Source organism: Numida meleagris, chromosome 2 (assembly GCF_002078875.1).
Source record: "Numida meleagris isolate 19003 breed g44 Domestic line chromosome 2, NumMel1.0, whole genome shotgun sequence".
Taxonomy (NCBI): domain Eukaryota; kingdom Metazoa; phylum Chordata; class Aves; order Galliformes; family Numididae; genus Numida; species Numida meleagris.
Window position 1 is genome coordinate 80,123,343 of NC_034410.1, and position 15,662 is coordinate 80,139,004.

Genomic DNA, 15,662 nt, shown 5'->3' on the forward strand with positions numbered 1-15,662 from the left:
AATATGGATCTAATTTAGCAGGACACATGTTTATTATTCAATAAACCTCAAGCTAAAAATCAAAATCAAAATAACACGAAAATAAAGGGTAATTGAATGGAAGAAGATAAAAAAGCTTTACAAACAACAGACATCAAAGCTCTCATGCTTCTGAGAGCTTATGAGTGAAAATTTGTTGTCCTACTGGCTAGGCAACAAAGAAAATTGGCTGAAAAGTCTACACTCCCTGTCATCTTCTCACCTTTATCTTCAAACTTTTATTGATGAAAATGTTTGAGAATGGGATTTTTTTTCTGTTCATACACTTTCCAAAGCACTGTGACCAATAAGAAGCTTTACCTGAAATCAACATCTCCTCTTTCTATTGGTATTGACTGTGAGATAGGATTCACTGATAATCAGCCAAAGGCAAATTGTGACTGGATTCAGGCACTAGGCATATGTCCACACTGGCAACACTTAAATGGTAGTTAACTAGGTACAATATTCAATTGAGATTAAATGAAATGATTATTAAAGGACTTTTAACTTGGATAGAGGAGTTTTACTTCATGTAACATTTATCTTAAAAACAGAAAGAAAAAAGAAAAAAAAACAATTGAAATTACACAGAGGAACAGCAAATACAGGGATATTTTGCTTCTCTTACCATCTTCCACACATTCTTCCCATGCCATGATTATTAATCAAGAAAATGCCAAGGGCCACATAGAGTAAGAGAAAGTGGAATTCATGACAGACTTTTGTCCTACAAGCTCCGTAGCAATATTTAGGTTTTGACATCAAATATTTTTAGGTTGATGAGGCTATTTTTCTCTAAAAACTCAAGGGTCTTTATCTAATTTGGATCGCCTTTCATAGGGTAAACTTTACTACATTAATTTATAACACAATTCCAAGCTAGTTCATAATTAATTATAAAGGATCATAACCTCAAAAGAAACAGAAACTTGTACCAAAGGCTCAGTATAGCTCATTAAAAGAACTCAGGGAGCCACTAACTATTGACTTTCTCAAAAGTGTAATTTCAAACTACCAGTAGCAATATTCCAAGTGAAAAGGAGCTGGTTAGACCAAATATGTTCATTTATTTAAACAAAACAAAAAATAACCCCAAAACAAAACAAAAAATCAAACACTATATATGTATTGAAACAGTTTACTATTTCAGTAAGTTCCCTCACTCTAGTACTTGCATCAAAAATACAAAAATATTTTAAATTAAATGAGCATATTAAATACCACTGTCAATTAATAACAAAAAAAACGTATCTTTCATAACTATTCGACTTGAATTTTTCCCTCATCAAACAGATCCATTTAAAAGAAGATATGAATGACAGTATTTTACTCCAATAAGATAAATGCAAATAGTTTCATTTTCTATAAGATATTTATGAGAAATTTTGGAACAGAAGGGCTCAGTTTGAATTTAGGAATTGACGCAGAATTATGCTTGCCTTTCCAAGCTCTGTTTCATCTTTTTCTCTGTCATGTTTTAACCTTCTACAGTAAAACTGCTTCATATTTTCCACAGATTTAATTGCTTGCCTCCTGAAAAATCAGCAGAGCTGTTTTGCTTATGGTTAGCCTGCCAACAGCTTTGTCTTTCACCATAAATGCTGGGTCTAAAGGTGGTCCCTCACAGTAATTTACACAGGTGTCATTTCCCTGACTCTAGAGAGTACCTTGAGTTCTGGCAATCTGCAAGAGGGCCAACACAGAGTGCACCTCTGGCAGGGATTCTGTCACTATACATTCTCTGGGTGCATGAATTCTCTATGTACTCTCTGGGTCCTAGGCCTTATACAAAATCAATTTAATATTTTTCTTGGCTTACATTAAGAGCCCAAGTTTTCCTTCAGAGTCCCAGGAATCAATCAAGAGAGCTTTTTGATAACAGTGCAAGGAAAATGGTGAATAAAACTTGAGATTTCATAGCGAGTTCTTCCTACTAGGGGGAGAATATAATATGCATTGGTGGTATCATAATATCCATTTCATCAAGTGATTATTCCATAGGGATTTACTAAGTGAAATTTTAGTCTCATTTAAATTTTCTTTCAAATAACAGTGACTACAAACAACACTAAAATTTTGACCTTTTGCATTTAGTTGTGATTTTAAGATATAACATGCACAGCACAGTGGAGAGAAAGGAAATGATATGGAGTTTTGTGATAATCTCCACAGTGACTTGTTCTGATCTGTTTTTAGAAACAGGATCCTGAAATAAAAAGGAAAATGCATTTAGATTAATAAAATCCATCAAATACTGGGTGTCTTTTTGTGGGGAAAAAAAGAAAAAGAAAACAGGCTATACGACTTTATTTTTCAAACAGTGTTTGTGTTTCTGTGGGGTTAAAAATTATTTTTCAGTTGTTCCGTACTGAAATTTTGGAAACAAAAATATAATCTGAAAGCATTAGGGCTTCTTCAAAAGTAATGCCTCCTATTTTACTTTGTTGGCTCACAACATCAGAGACAGATGTTGGTGCTATGGCAGTAGAGGTTGAACCTTCCCACCAATATCTTGTTACATTTTGTTGCCATGGGACAGATGGCAACGGAAGGTCAGCCCGACAAAAAGACATCTGACATGGAAGTGCATATGAAACAAAGGTGTGGAACTGAATTCCTCCATGAGGAAAAAAAACGCTAGCTGAATGTTTCTGGAAACCAAAGAGTGGATGATATCACAGCGAGGTGGTGGGTGGTATGTTTCAGCAATGATGCCATCATAGCAACTGTGTAACAGTGGGTCACCTCCACTGGTGCAGATATTTGTGAGTGTGGCATGCAGTCTCTTGTTTATTGCTGGTGAAAAAGCATAGCTAATGGTGGTGTCTATGTAGAGAAATAGTGTTTTATAGCTTAGAATTTGCTCTATCAAATAATGTTATTGCGTTCTTTTTACTATTGTAGTTTCCATGAAAATGAATAGGAGGCATTAACTTCGGAGCAACCTATGTAGTTACGAAAGAAAAACATGTATAGCATTTTGCTCCACTGAATAATAATCAATTTTGTTTTCTAGATATTTTATGTCCCTGAAGCATGGATTCATTTTCTTGGTTTGCCAGACTTTACCTGTGCACACTGATGGACTTCAAATTAATTGTTTTCTTTCCAGAGAAATGAGACGACGATACTTTTAATTTAAGATTTTCAGTTATATGCTGCAGGCAGTCATGGGAGAGTGTGGTGTAAGATACATGGACAGGTGCTGCAGTTCACGGTATTTACATACTTTGATTTAAACACTGAAATAAAATATGTGTACTGTGTTTGGCTACACACTAACAGTGCATAATTTCTTTTCACTAATAAAAGTCTATTTCCTGCATAAAAGACTGTTGGCTACCCAAGTCACCAAAAGTGCTCCTGCCAGCATGGAAAGGACTGGAAAATTAATAGCTCTATTAGAAGTTTTTCAATTGTAGTATTTTAACTTTCCATATTGCTGAGATGTTTTCAAAATCATTCAGAATCCAGGCCAAAATCTTTTTTTCTAAAAGGCCAGCACTGGAGAGAGTGAGTACATAAGCTTATTTTTCCTATGAAGGTGCATCTATTATTTATTACTTTCTCAAAACCTTCATTGTGGGCAACCTGTACTTTCCATCCTCATTTCCTCTTCCTTTTCCTTAATCTTTTGTTAGCTCAGATTTTCTTGCCACCAGTGCAATTTTAAGTGCAGAAATATTGTGTCTTCTATGGCAGATATTCACTCAAGAGCTCTTTGCTTCTATCACAATAGACCACAGCCTTTGATTACATATATGCTATCCAGTAATTATTTTCAAGTACGATATTTCTGAAGGAGTTACTGGAAACTACATGAAATCTGTTATATGAGCAATTAAAGAAAAAATTGAAAATTACTGTTAAAACTAAACAATATTCAAATTAGCAAACTGAATTACTAATAATATTTTTAATGAAAAAATAGTACATGTTTTGTATTACTAGTTGTATGATTTACTTGAAGGACAAAAAAATGGAAATCAAGTATTGGTGACCCATTTTGCATGCTGAACAGTCCTGCCTCAGGCTAAAGAAAAGTATTTGATCTGAAGAGCAATGCCAAAGGTGGCTATGCAGAAGGTAGACAAGCAAAATAACATGAAGAATATCCTTAGGCTCTGTTGAGTTTCTCTCTTTTTCCTATTTTGTCTTTCCCAAATAATCCCACATATGTTAATATGCTATCTCCTACATATCTTAATTTAAGACAATTTCTCTCCTACGTGAACATCTTTCCAAACTTAGTTTAGGAGAAATGAATTGATTTCACTGGGACTGAGATGCCCTTCATGTTTTAAGTAATTATTGAAATGTCAGAAAGATACTTTATTTATCAGTAAGAACATAAATAATTTTTACAACTGGAAAAAACTAAAATTTTGAAGTTATTTAATTACTTGACATTATTCCTCACTTTCTTCTTTTGTAATTAAAAGCAATTGGAGGGCAATACCCTAATCTGATGCTTAACAAGGAGTGTTAGAAATAAAAAAAAACTGTTCACTGATTAATTCTTCAAAGTGAAAAATAAAGATGTTTTCTGCCATTCTGATGCCAGTGCTGTTCTTTTTTTTTCATACTTTGTAGCCCGTCAAAGGCACAAGGCAGAATTAATTCAATGCATAATATTGTGTATTATTTAAAACTAAAAGCAACATTTGACCTAGAATTTCATTCAGCACACCCTCTGGTTAAGGCAGCACACATTTATAAAGAATCCAAAGTCTTCAGAAAAATTGTTAAAGACATCAAATAATGTTGAGGGCATAGTACTATTAGGTAGATATTTTCAATTTACTGCAAATATGTTCTCATATCTTCCATAGTATTTATATGTATATTCCAAAAGGTAAAAGAGATTCCATTGTTATATAACACTTAAGCAGCAACAAAATAAATGCTTTTTGTTCTGTTTTTTTTTTACCTTCTTAATGATGATTTTCAGCTTAGTGCAGGCAAAGTATCTATTTGCATTATTTTACATTCCCATCCTTACCAAAAGCAAGCTTATCCAGTCATGCCATTTAAACAATTAATCATTTCTAAGTATATTTACGAATAATATCTCTAAATAATTTTGAGAACTGAGACTGCTCTAAATTAATCTATTGAGTTATTTGAGATGAAACATTTAATGAGTGATGGTACAGACCCTTCAGATTGTCACATATGTTTACGTAAATTCCTTTCTAGACATAAAATTTGGAATAGAACCCAAATGCTTGCTGTTAAAAAATATCTTTAATATATCAATACTGTTTTTTTCAGTACAAAATTATTAGTCAAGTAGAATATAACTAAGCCTGACAAATTCATGGAAGAATATGGAGTGTCTACTGTATCAGGGGTAAAATTCCTGTCACTGGCTTGGTAATTAGCAATGATTTGATCTATTCAGGATAATAGAGGTGTGTACAACTAATTTTGATAACCACAGTTTGCCATCTTCTTTATAGGGTTTCAGTGGAGCTTTATTCCTTTGTAGTGTTCCAAAAACAGTTAGATACAAGCAATAAACAGAAGCAGCAGCATCCCTAAAGAAAGCACCACATGGATGCAGTTACAAGACTTACACAGCAATGAGCCTGTTTATGAGACAATGTAAATCAGAAACATTCCTCTAAGGTCAAAGTTGGTATAGCCACTTATGTTAAAGGAAGAACAGAAATCGAAGCTAATAAGGAATGTTTTCACTACCTGAGCCACTGGAAAAAGAAAATAAGCAAAACTAAAGATTTTCAGTGCAGGAATTGTTCATTTTTCTGGTTGTAAAATATCTATCACATTTCTAGGAACTATTGAAATATGAATAAGAAAAATACTTTGTACCTACATTAAGAGGTTGGCTTCATAATGAAAACAGCAATGGCCTACCCAGGTCTTATGAGACAGTAGATAATGCAATTGAATAGACAGTATCTTTAGGGACACAAAGATCTTGGTTTATTTAAAATAAAACTGTTACTCAGACCACTCTAACCCTAGTCTTAGAGAATTTTCTTTTGAATATGAATCAAGTTACACTAAAGATTGAATAGTAAAATGGCAAATATAACCACACTATTAAAAAAAATGCTACTTTAATTTTGCTAAGATTCTTCTTTGTTCTTTAGGGGATCTGACACATTAAAGCTGAATAATTGGGGCTGGTAATACACTTTACGTGTGGAATTTGAAAGTGATGTTTCCTAGTCTATGAAGGAATTTCAATTATCTGAAAGTTTCACCCAGGGCTCTGAAATGGCCACTTACTATTCAGTAAGAAGTAAAGCAAAGATCCCATGTAAAGTAGAAAAATCCTCGAGGTTAGACTTCCATATTAAAACTGGAACACAACATGATTCTTGCTCTGATGCTTTTTTTTTTTTTTTAATAGCGCAGAGAAGAACAACATAGATGAATAAAAATAATCTGTGCAAACGTTCAAGAACAATCTCTCCATTATAAGGCTCAATACGAAGCTGCCTAAACTGTAATAGAAGATATTTGATGGGCTCTGTGGGCACTACAGGCCCCACTAACCCTCTTCCCCATTCCTTAGGGATCCTCTTTCCTGCCAACACCCCTCACCAGCCCCAGGGCCATCAACCTCTGTCCCAGCAAGGCCACAGCAGGGCCAGTTTCCAGCTTCACAAAGCTCAGTCCTGCCTTGTGAATGGGCCCAGCCAGGCCACCTGTAAGCCCATGTCAAATGAGAGATGGTGCACATACAAGCTCTTACAACACAATAGTTCAGTTATTTTGGCTTCACATCACAAAGTCACAACTGAAGATTTCAGAGTTATAGTCTGGTCTTTGCTATCACTTATTCCTGAAGGAGCTGTTTCTTTTGGCTGATTTTGTTCTCATCACACAGACTTCGGGAGATAATAGAAATGAATAGTTCAAATCACTGTCAGATTATATTTTTCCTTATCCTTTTCATCTGAAAAATGAAAAGGAAAGAAAGGATGGGAAAGAACGGAAAAAAAAAAACCACAAAGAGAAAGGGAGGAAGTAATCAGAAAATGTACTAATTTCAGTAAAGTTAAATAAAATGACACGTTTCAGTCAAACATACTCTTTGGCTCAGCTGTTTCAGCACATTATGTTTAGATTCCTTGAAAATGTCTTCTTCTCTTTATGCCTTCCTGAGATTGAGAGCAGAGACAGTTGACAGTACTTGCAGAGCATTAAGTGCAACTGAACCTGAATTCCTTAAACATGTGTAAAACAAACTGACAATAGAAAACAATGGCTGAGGTACAAAGGCGGACTTTGCAAACTTCTTATCATGCTTACAGTAACATAATCGGTGTAGAAAGTATCATTAATAAGCCTACTTAGGCTGAAAGTAAAGACAATTTGAAATTACCTACTATCAGTGGTCTTGGCTAACATCATGTAAAATTGCAAAAAGTCAAAATACTTGAGTACATGATCAAAATTAACACAACATAATTATAAAGTCATACTTTTAAAATGAAACTGTTACTTTATGGGATGGAAAAATAAATAAATAAAGGCACATTTCTCATATGCAATGTAAATGAGAGTGAAATATAGCAAAGGAACAAAAGATTTGGACATGGCTAATAACCATGCAGCAGATGAACTTACAACATCCACTAAATCAAATACTCTATGCCAGGATGAAGAAGTAAATTCTGCAGGAGCTGTAATAGATGACTAAAATAATTATGTAATGTTATTTGTAAACAAGAATCAAGACAGTATTTTTAAAAAATAACTCTTTTATAATAACTTATTATTCAAATTAACTTAATACTTAACACAATACATTAATAACTATATAGTCAGCAGGCTAAACACAAATCTGATGCTGCATTTTTTAAGCCATCCCCCAGGACCACAGGTCTGAGACATTAACACAACTAAATGAAACAAATACCTTGTAGAATACAGCTATGAGTCAACTTGTAATTTAGTGTAGGTTTCTTTGGGCAGAACAGGAGGATAAGCATTCTAAATTCCATATACTCCTTTTCAGGCCACAGTTCCAACTAGGAGACTCATGGTCCTTCAGCTAACAACACCCTGAATGGACCAGTGACCCTTCATGCAGCCAAATTGCTCACTATTAGTTGGTGTGCTGTTTCCTTCAGTCTTTATACTGATTTTAGATTCCACAGAGTAACAGAGCTTTTTAATGTATTGTGAGTAAAATGAAAATGTGATAAAAAACTTACTAATAAATATATTGCTTTCTTTTCCCTATAGCAGGTTTTTGTCTGGTTTCCAAGGTCAAACTGAAGTGACACAGCCCAGTTTCAGTCCCCAAACAGTCACAAATTGCACACCATACCCTGAAAAACTTTCATTTTCCACCAAGAAGTTTCTAATCAATGCATCAATTGGTGCATGAATTCACAATTCCTCAGTAGACTTAGAGAGAATTTTCATCTTGAATTAATGGAGCAGATAAAAAATTAAAATTTAAAAAAAAAAGAGAGAAATTAAAAGCAGCATATTTAACTGTAGTAATTTGTGACTGAGAAGGGAAAAACTTATGAAAATATAACTTTAAATATTATCAAATGCACACAATTTAGTTATATACTTCTAAAAAGTGAAAATTAACAGAACTCCACAGATATTTCTTCCTTGTTTTTCATTTTTTCCTGAAATTCAAAATTCAAGAGAAACCTTTCTATCTTTCATACATCTTCACAGAGGAGTGTTTCTTTTCAACTCCTCCAAATGCTCAAATCCACTGTATAAATAAATAGCTCTCCAAAGATAAAATGTAAAAACTTTCACCATTCTGAAATTCTTATCACTGTGGAGAGGCTTAAGCTAAGAGACCTAAGGAAAGAGAAAACCTGTATTGTGGGAGAAAAGTACAATGTACTGAGGTTTATGAAATTATTTTCTGCATCTTGAGTTATGCTTCTGAGAGTATTTACAAAAAGTACTGCAATTGAAGGAAAGAAACGTACAGCTTTTGACATATCCTATTGTAACAAAGAACTTGCTGCAACTGGTAGAAAGAATTGAGCTGTTTCAAACACATTCTAAATGTGTTTTGCTTTCTCCTGACATTTTAACATTCCCTCTACTAAATTTCAAATGGAGTATTCTCTGAATCATTACTGTTAACGTTCTGAGCAATAGTTACCTATGATGCTTTAGTAGTAAAATAATCCCCAATTTTTATCGCACATTAAAATAATATTCTTCCCATGGAGACGCACCATTCTAAACATTCTGACTGATTATTTATGTAAGTGCCATTATTCCACAAATGAGTGATTACTATGTAAGTAATTTCTGAGACTCCAGAGTCTTTTGTGGCAATAATGACGTATTTCACTGACTACCAGTGGTAACCCTGACGTTGTAAACTGAGAACCCAAAATAAATCAGAGCCTTTTTCACATTCTGAATTGTAGTGTATCTAAATGGGATCTGAAAAAAACTATGTTCAGAATCAACCTGCAAATTAGTATAATTAATATGTAATTGAATATGAGAAATATGATTGTTCCCTTATATAAAATACTTTGTATAATTTCTCAAGTTTACTTTGCAGAAACATTTAATGAGCACAATACAATGCAAAGACATCTGAGATTGCAAAAAAATGTTTAAATGTACTAAAATTTGTTGTGTAAATTAAAAAAATATCTAATTGTAATACCACACTTGAAGGTAAAAACATGGGAATATATGATCTAGCAGGAAGCATTCAAGGTGTAATATCCTCTGTCACAGAAACCCCTCAAATAACCTTACTGCATTTCTCCAGGAGACTGGAATCACAATATATCTGAAGATGGCTTGGCAGATCTCGATGATGGTGTCTAAACTCTCCTAGGGTAAGAACTGTCTCTACATCATTGGATGATGAAGATAGTTTAAAAACTACTTGTTCAAATATACATGTAATCATAAGTTGCTAAGATTGCTTCAGCTTCGGAGATGATGATGAAACACGGAGTCAGATATGGCAGCTTCAAAGACCTTTTAATGAGGTCCCCCATGTGTGTGCAGCTCTGAGGATATGTTAGTCATATAAATAGAATGACCCATCAATCTTTCAGCTGCTCTAATTCAAGGCTACACATTTTGAGCTGAAAATAGTTTTTCTCTCAAAAGTGATTTTTCATGCAGTGGTTGGTCCTTGAAACCTAGTATCATTAACACAGCACAGAGATACTTGCTTGTTTTTGAGTCCATAATTAGTGAGGAAATTTTATGCAATGTGTATAACTGCAAGTGTTCAAGAGGCCATCCTTTATTCTCAAATTATTTTATGCCCATTAGTGTTCATCTTTCTTGAAGTTGCAATGTTTTGAACTTACTCGTTCAGTTAAATCAAGTAAATCTACTTTGTTGCAGCTGAGTTCAAAATAGTTGCAATGACTTTTTTAAGTACCTGTTCCATAAAAATGGGAATTGTGATATGTATCATTAAATAAGCATACTTTTTCATCCCTAGTCCTTACTGCACCATGTACAACTAAATATGAACTGCTCTTTATTTTCCTGAGTAATTTGCTGGATATCATCTTTAAGGTCTGTTAGGGCAGTGAAGACTTATATAACATCTTCAGGTCTGAGAATCCCACAGCCAAAAAACTGGCATGTACTTGAAGGAAAGCAGTAATTTTGAGAAATAAGGGAGACATTTTATCTCTGACTTTTCTCATGTCTGGACAGAGTATTTTAGTTGTCAGTGTTTGTGCTGGTATGCAATTTGATAAAAGATTCCCATGAAATAAAACAAATTTGCAGGCTTAAAGTCTGACCCATAGTCTCCCAACTAACTTACTTTCAAGTGTTCTTGGTTCACCTGCCAAGTAAGAAAGTAGAAAGGCATCTAAAATACTTGCTTGTGGAGAATACCTTTGGTCCACTGGAATCCTAGTGTCAATTGCTGCTGTACAATAGCTCTGTTGCGGGTGAAAAAGGTCACAGCTGGACACAATGCACAGCGGTAACATCTCAGTTGTGCGGGGAACCTGAGGTGAAGCAGAACAGCACTGGGCCCAGAGACTGAGTGATGGGAAGTCTGCTGGTCACTAAAGCTCACTGGTCCCCATCAGGATGGTCCCCTGAAAAAGGACCTGTACACAGCACTTCTGTCACTGGATTTTAGCCCTTTCAGTCTCTTGAAGAGATAGTTAACTAGCTTTAAAGTTGAGCACTGTCTATTTAGAGAACACACTGCATTACTTTATTTTACCTATGCCTGTTATCTGTCATAATTCTTGGCATTATATGGAAAGAGTAAAGCATTACATAAGTATGACTTCTGCTTGCTGTTTGCTCCTATTCAATATGGCATAGCGTTTAAGCTTTTGTTGTTGTTGTTGTTGTTTTCTGGGGTGTATGGAATTCAGAACTTCACGCATCATGGAATGTTATATATATCTTTACAACATTCTGTGAAGCATTTCTAGCAGCCAGAAAATTACCCATTATTCTCTTTAGGTATAAAGAAATAAAACTACAAATGGAAGATGTACTGGGAGAAAATACCAATGGCTTCAGTTTCACAGTTCTGTGCATTTTAGAATTCAATATGCTATAATAGCCAGAGTTTAGCTGAACATATGAACTTCTTTAGTACTGGGTTTTCTCAACGACTGATAGCAGTAATTGTTGTTACCTGATTAAATTATAGGCATTGTTTCAAGCTCTGCAAAACAATAATACCCAAAAGAAAACAAGTTTGAATTCCGCTTTTTTTGTGCCAGAAGCATTACATAATGAGATAAACATTGGTAACTCTGTTCAGTTCAGTAAGACTTTTAATTATAGTTGAGATCTCCTTTAAACTGTATGGATTTTACTGACGCAAAGTAAACAGCTGAGAGCCAAAGAAAGGCAGTCTCAGATTTCTACTCTCTAATTAAAGCACAGAAATATTGCCTAACCAGTTCAGGCATTTAAAAGGGGAGGTGTGTGTGGGGGGGAAGGTGCTTATATATTTGATACACATATTAATTATTGCAGGATCTCAGATAATAAATTTTCTTCTACAAAAGAAGATATCTGTATTCTGAAAATTTAACCTCTTTTTCTTTTTAAACATGGTCTACAATATTCATACTTATAAAGATTGATAAGCAATGACCAAATGACCACAACCCCTTTGGCCCTGATTCATCAGTGTATAAATTCACATTTCTAAACTCTAGTCATAACAGCCGTTCTAGTAAGATGAAAAAAATCTACCTACAGATGTTTTGTTGATTTACAGTTTAATTTCTGATGACCAAATTGCTGAAGTGAGGAAGAGTTCTCATTTTATCCTAAGTGTGACGTTTCATATGTCTTCCTTGCTATGGTGGTTATGACTCTGCAGCAGTCTGTATGCAGAGACATCATGCCTGGGACCACATACATCTAATGTACCAAACAGGTATTCAGTGCTTATAAAATCATTATGAACCTTCTACAAAAAGGGAAGAGTAATATCCAAGGTATTCATTAGTATGATGGTTATTCACAAAAACACACTTCAAATTCAAAACAAGTAATTACTGCTTTTAGCGAGTAAGAAGACATTTCATATTTGATGCCATAGGATTTGTCTTACTAGTCACCATTAAGTGACAGTAACAAAGAACAACTCCTGGCCTAGCCCATTTATGTTTTATAGGGCAAACTGCTGAGATAAATCTGAACACAAGATAGGACTTTAGAGTGTTCAGAGTGCCTCTAAGAATGGGAGAAGACCTTTACCTCAAGAAAGACGTAGCTGAAAGATAAATAACAGTGACTAAATATCTTTGACCATTCAGAAACCCAAGAACCATCAATTTCAGAAAAAATCAAGGGTGTAGGATCTAAATCAGTCATTCTGACAGTAACTCTATTGCATTAATTCCCCTTTTCTGCTACTTAAGTGGCCCTTATTCTTTTCTGGGTTCCTCTAATCAGTATGATGTCAAAGGGTAGAATCAAGAATGAAGTCAATATTTATCATAGACAAACACTTTAAAATTTGTGATTCTGAAAACACCATCAAAATAAGCAGCAGTGATTAGTGATGATCCGTGGTTAATAATCCTAAATTGATTAGTAACACTAAATATGATCATTGTACTCTGTTGAATCAGATGTCAGAACAAACATGGGCCAAACAACTGTGAATGAGGAGTTCTAATTCTGCACCTTTGCACAGGAAAAAAAAACTTGTCTTTCTAAATCAGAGTGGTATATTGGTATTATACTTCAAAGTAGGAAAAAATCTCAGTGGAAACTATTGTCAAATGAAAAACTAAATACTTTTTTTCCAGACTTTCATCCTTGCTTTAGCTGTTTTCAATACATCATCTACAAGAGAGGAAAGTTTATCTCTGGACTATGACATTATTTTATCCTACGTTAACTAAAAATTACTGCAGATATGACTACAGAAGGGCTTCTGAAGACAAAGAAACAGACCCACAAAAATTTTCCTCCTTAATAATGGAACTAAGGTATTTTATTTACTCCTATAGTCACAACTAGTATATTCTTTTCCTTCCCTTTAAGGGACTATGTTTTTCTTTTATGATTTCCTGTGCCCTAACCCCAATACGACAATGAAAATTATAGATAAAAAGGCTTGCAAAACAATAAAGTATATGCAGAAGATATAAATTACAAGAAATACTATGCATGACAATGTAAAAAAAAATCCCAGACAGGATGTTTCCTGTGTCTACTAAGTCTTTTTGGTTCATGATTCCAATGCTGTTGTAGAAGAGACTGGTCAGATCTTTGAGCTAAAATTCTGAGTACTACTCCCAAACTGGTGAAATGCCTTAGTGGGAAAAGACACTTGATTTTTGAAGGAGATTAAAAAATAATATGGATAAATCAAATAAACCTCTGTTATCCATCTTAGACCTTAGTAGCAGAACAAATAGAAATATTATGGAACATATATAGAGAGCCTCTTTTGGAGTTTATTAAGCATGCATTTTATTCTTTGCCCTCATCTTTAAAAAAAGGAAAAAATATAACTTTAAATTCCAGCAATAAGCTGAAAACCTTGAAATACAGTGAAAGCTATAGAGCTGCAGGAGGGAGAATCCTGGAAGAATCATGCTGTGTGGAGATAATTACAGCATTCATCAAATCCCTGGATAGAGTGAAGCTAACATTCATAAATCCATAGTGCTGGTTCTCACTTCCCTTAGCTTTAATTCTAATAAAGCCATATGATGGTGCTGCTAGCACTGTCTCCCCCAGCTCAGCTGCCACCTACAGCATCTGAGCGCAATGACTGATGGGCATCAAAGGTTAAGCAATTGCATGCCATCTAACAAGCACATCGAGCCTAAAGTATGGCTGAGTGCACAGCTCAGCTCTGGTGGACTACGCCAGTTCTCATGATTTATTGTTGTTAGCTACTCTGTTAGTACTCTATGTCTAACCTAATAACTTTGTTTGGAACTAGCTTTATTCAAATCCCACTGCTGTCCCCAGCTGCCCCACATTGTTTCAGGTCTTGGTCTTGGCAGGGTACAAACAATCTGGTTCCAGACTGCAGTGAAGCAGGTGTCCTGCTCTCACTGTGCTTGCTCTCTAATGGGGACATGCTGTGTTCAACCCACAGGTGGCTTCTTTCAGTAACAGTGATTAAAGACCATCTCCTTCAATCTTTTTCTAGAAGTCTCAGCAGATATTTATCTTACAGGATATACTGTATACTTTTTCTTCTTGTTGCCTCTTCTGCTTTCACCTTTTGTTTCATCTTGAGCGTTGTATGCTGCAGTTCTAAAATTCAATTTTACTGTGCTATGAGTGTATCCTGATCCAAAACTGAATGGCTCTGAACTGAATGGGATGAAGATACATCTCTGATACTTTTTCATGTCTGCTTAGGGCTGTAGGCTAATACGACAGGTGAGTGAGGTTTGAGGAAAGGAGGAGGAACTGAGGGGCTAATCTCTAGGCAGAAGCACCACTTGTCTTTCCAACGATGTCAACGTTCTTATTGACAAATGATTAAAGAATACAACCATGTTCAAGAATGCTATACGAGACCGCATCAATGGTCTTACAGAAGTCCAGGTGGATTGCTGGAGATGGTCCAGAGAAGGGCAACAAGGCTCGTGAAGGTCTTGAAGAATATGCCCTGCAAGGAGAGACTGAAGGAACTGGGGCTGTTTAGTCTGGGGAAGAGGAGGCTGAGGGAAGACCTCATTGCTCTTTTCAAATACCTAAAAGATGATTGCAGTGAGAGCAGGGCTGGTCTCTTCTCGCTGGTGACAGGTGACAGAACGAGGGGAAATGGCCTCAAGCTGCACCAGGAGAGGTTTAGGTTGGATATCTTGAACCTGATCATTTGTGAAGGAACTGGTCTTTGATGATGGAAGTGATCTCCGTTTAGGCTGTAAGATTATTGTAGCAGATGCTTTTTCCCACAGCTATCCTAGATCTGGTTCTGGAACACAAAGTTATACCCTCTCTCACCTTGGCAGTGGAGCCAAAGGCTTCAGTCTGCTTTCTTTCCTGTAAACACATATCCTCTAAATTCAGCAGACATAGGTATAACAAAGTAGCAGCTCAACATCCTTCTGGCAGGATCAACAGCAAACGTGTTGGCATAGAACTGCAAGGCACTGTGGCTGCTTCAGGCAGAAGAAAGGTGGCCGCAGCGTGGCATGCAGGGTGGTTGTATACTCAATGAG

The 15,662-nt window shown here is 35.4% G+C and overlaps 1 long non-coding RNA gene across 3 annotated transcripts in view; it reads right to left on the bottom strand.

Moving 5' to 3' along the window:
- The window catches only part of LOC110394853, a 47,086-nt gene that overhangs the window by 27,558 nt on the left and 3,866 nt on the right, over positions 1 to 15,662 (bottom strand). The gene's annotated exons all lie outside the window — the stretch shown is intronic.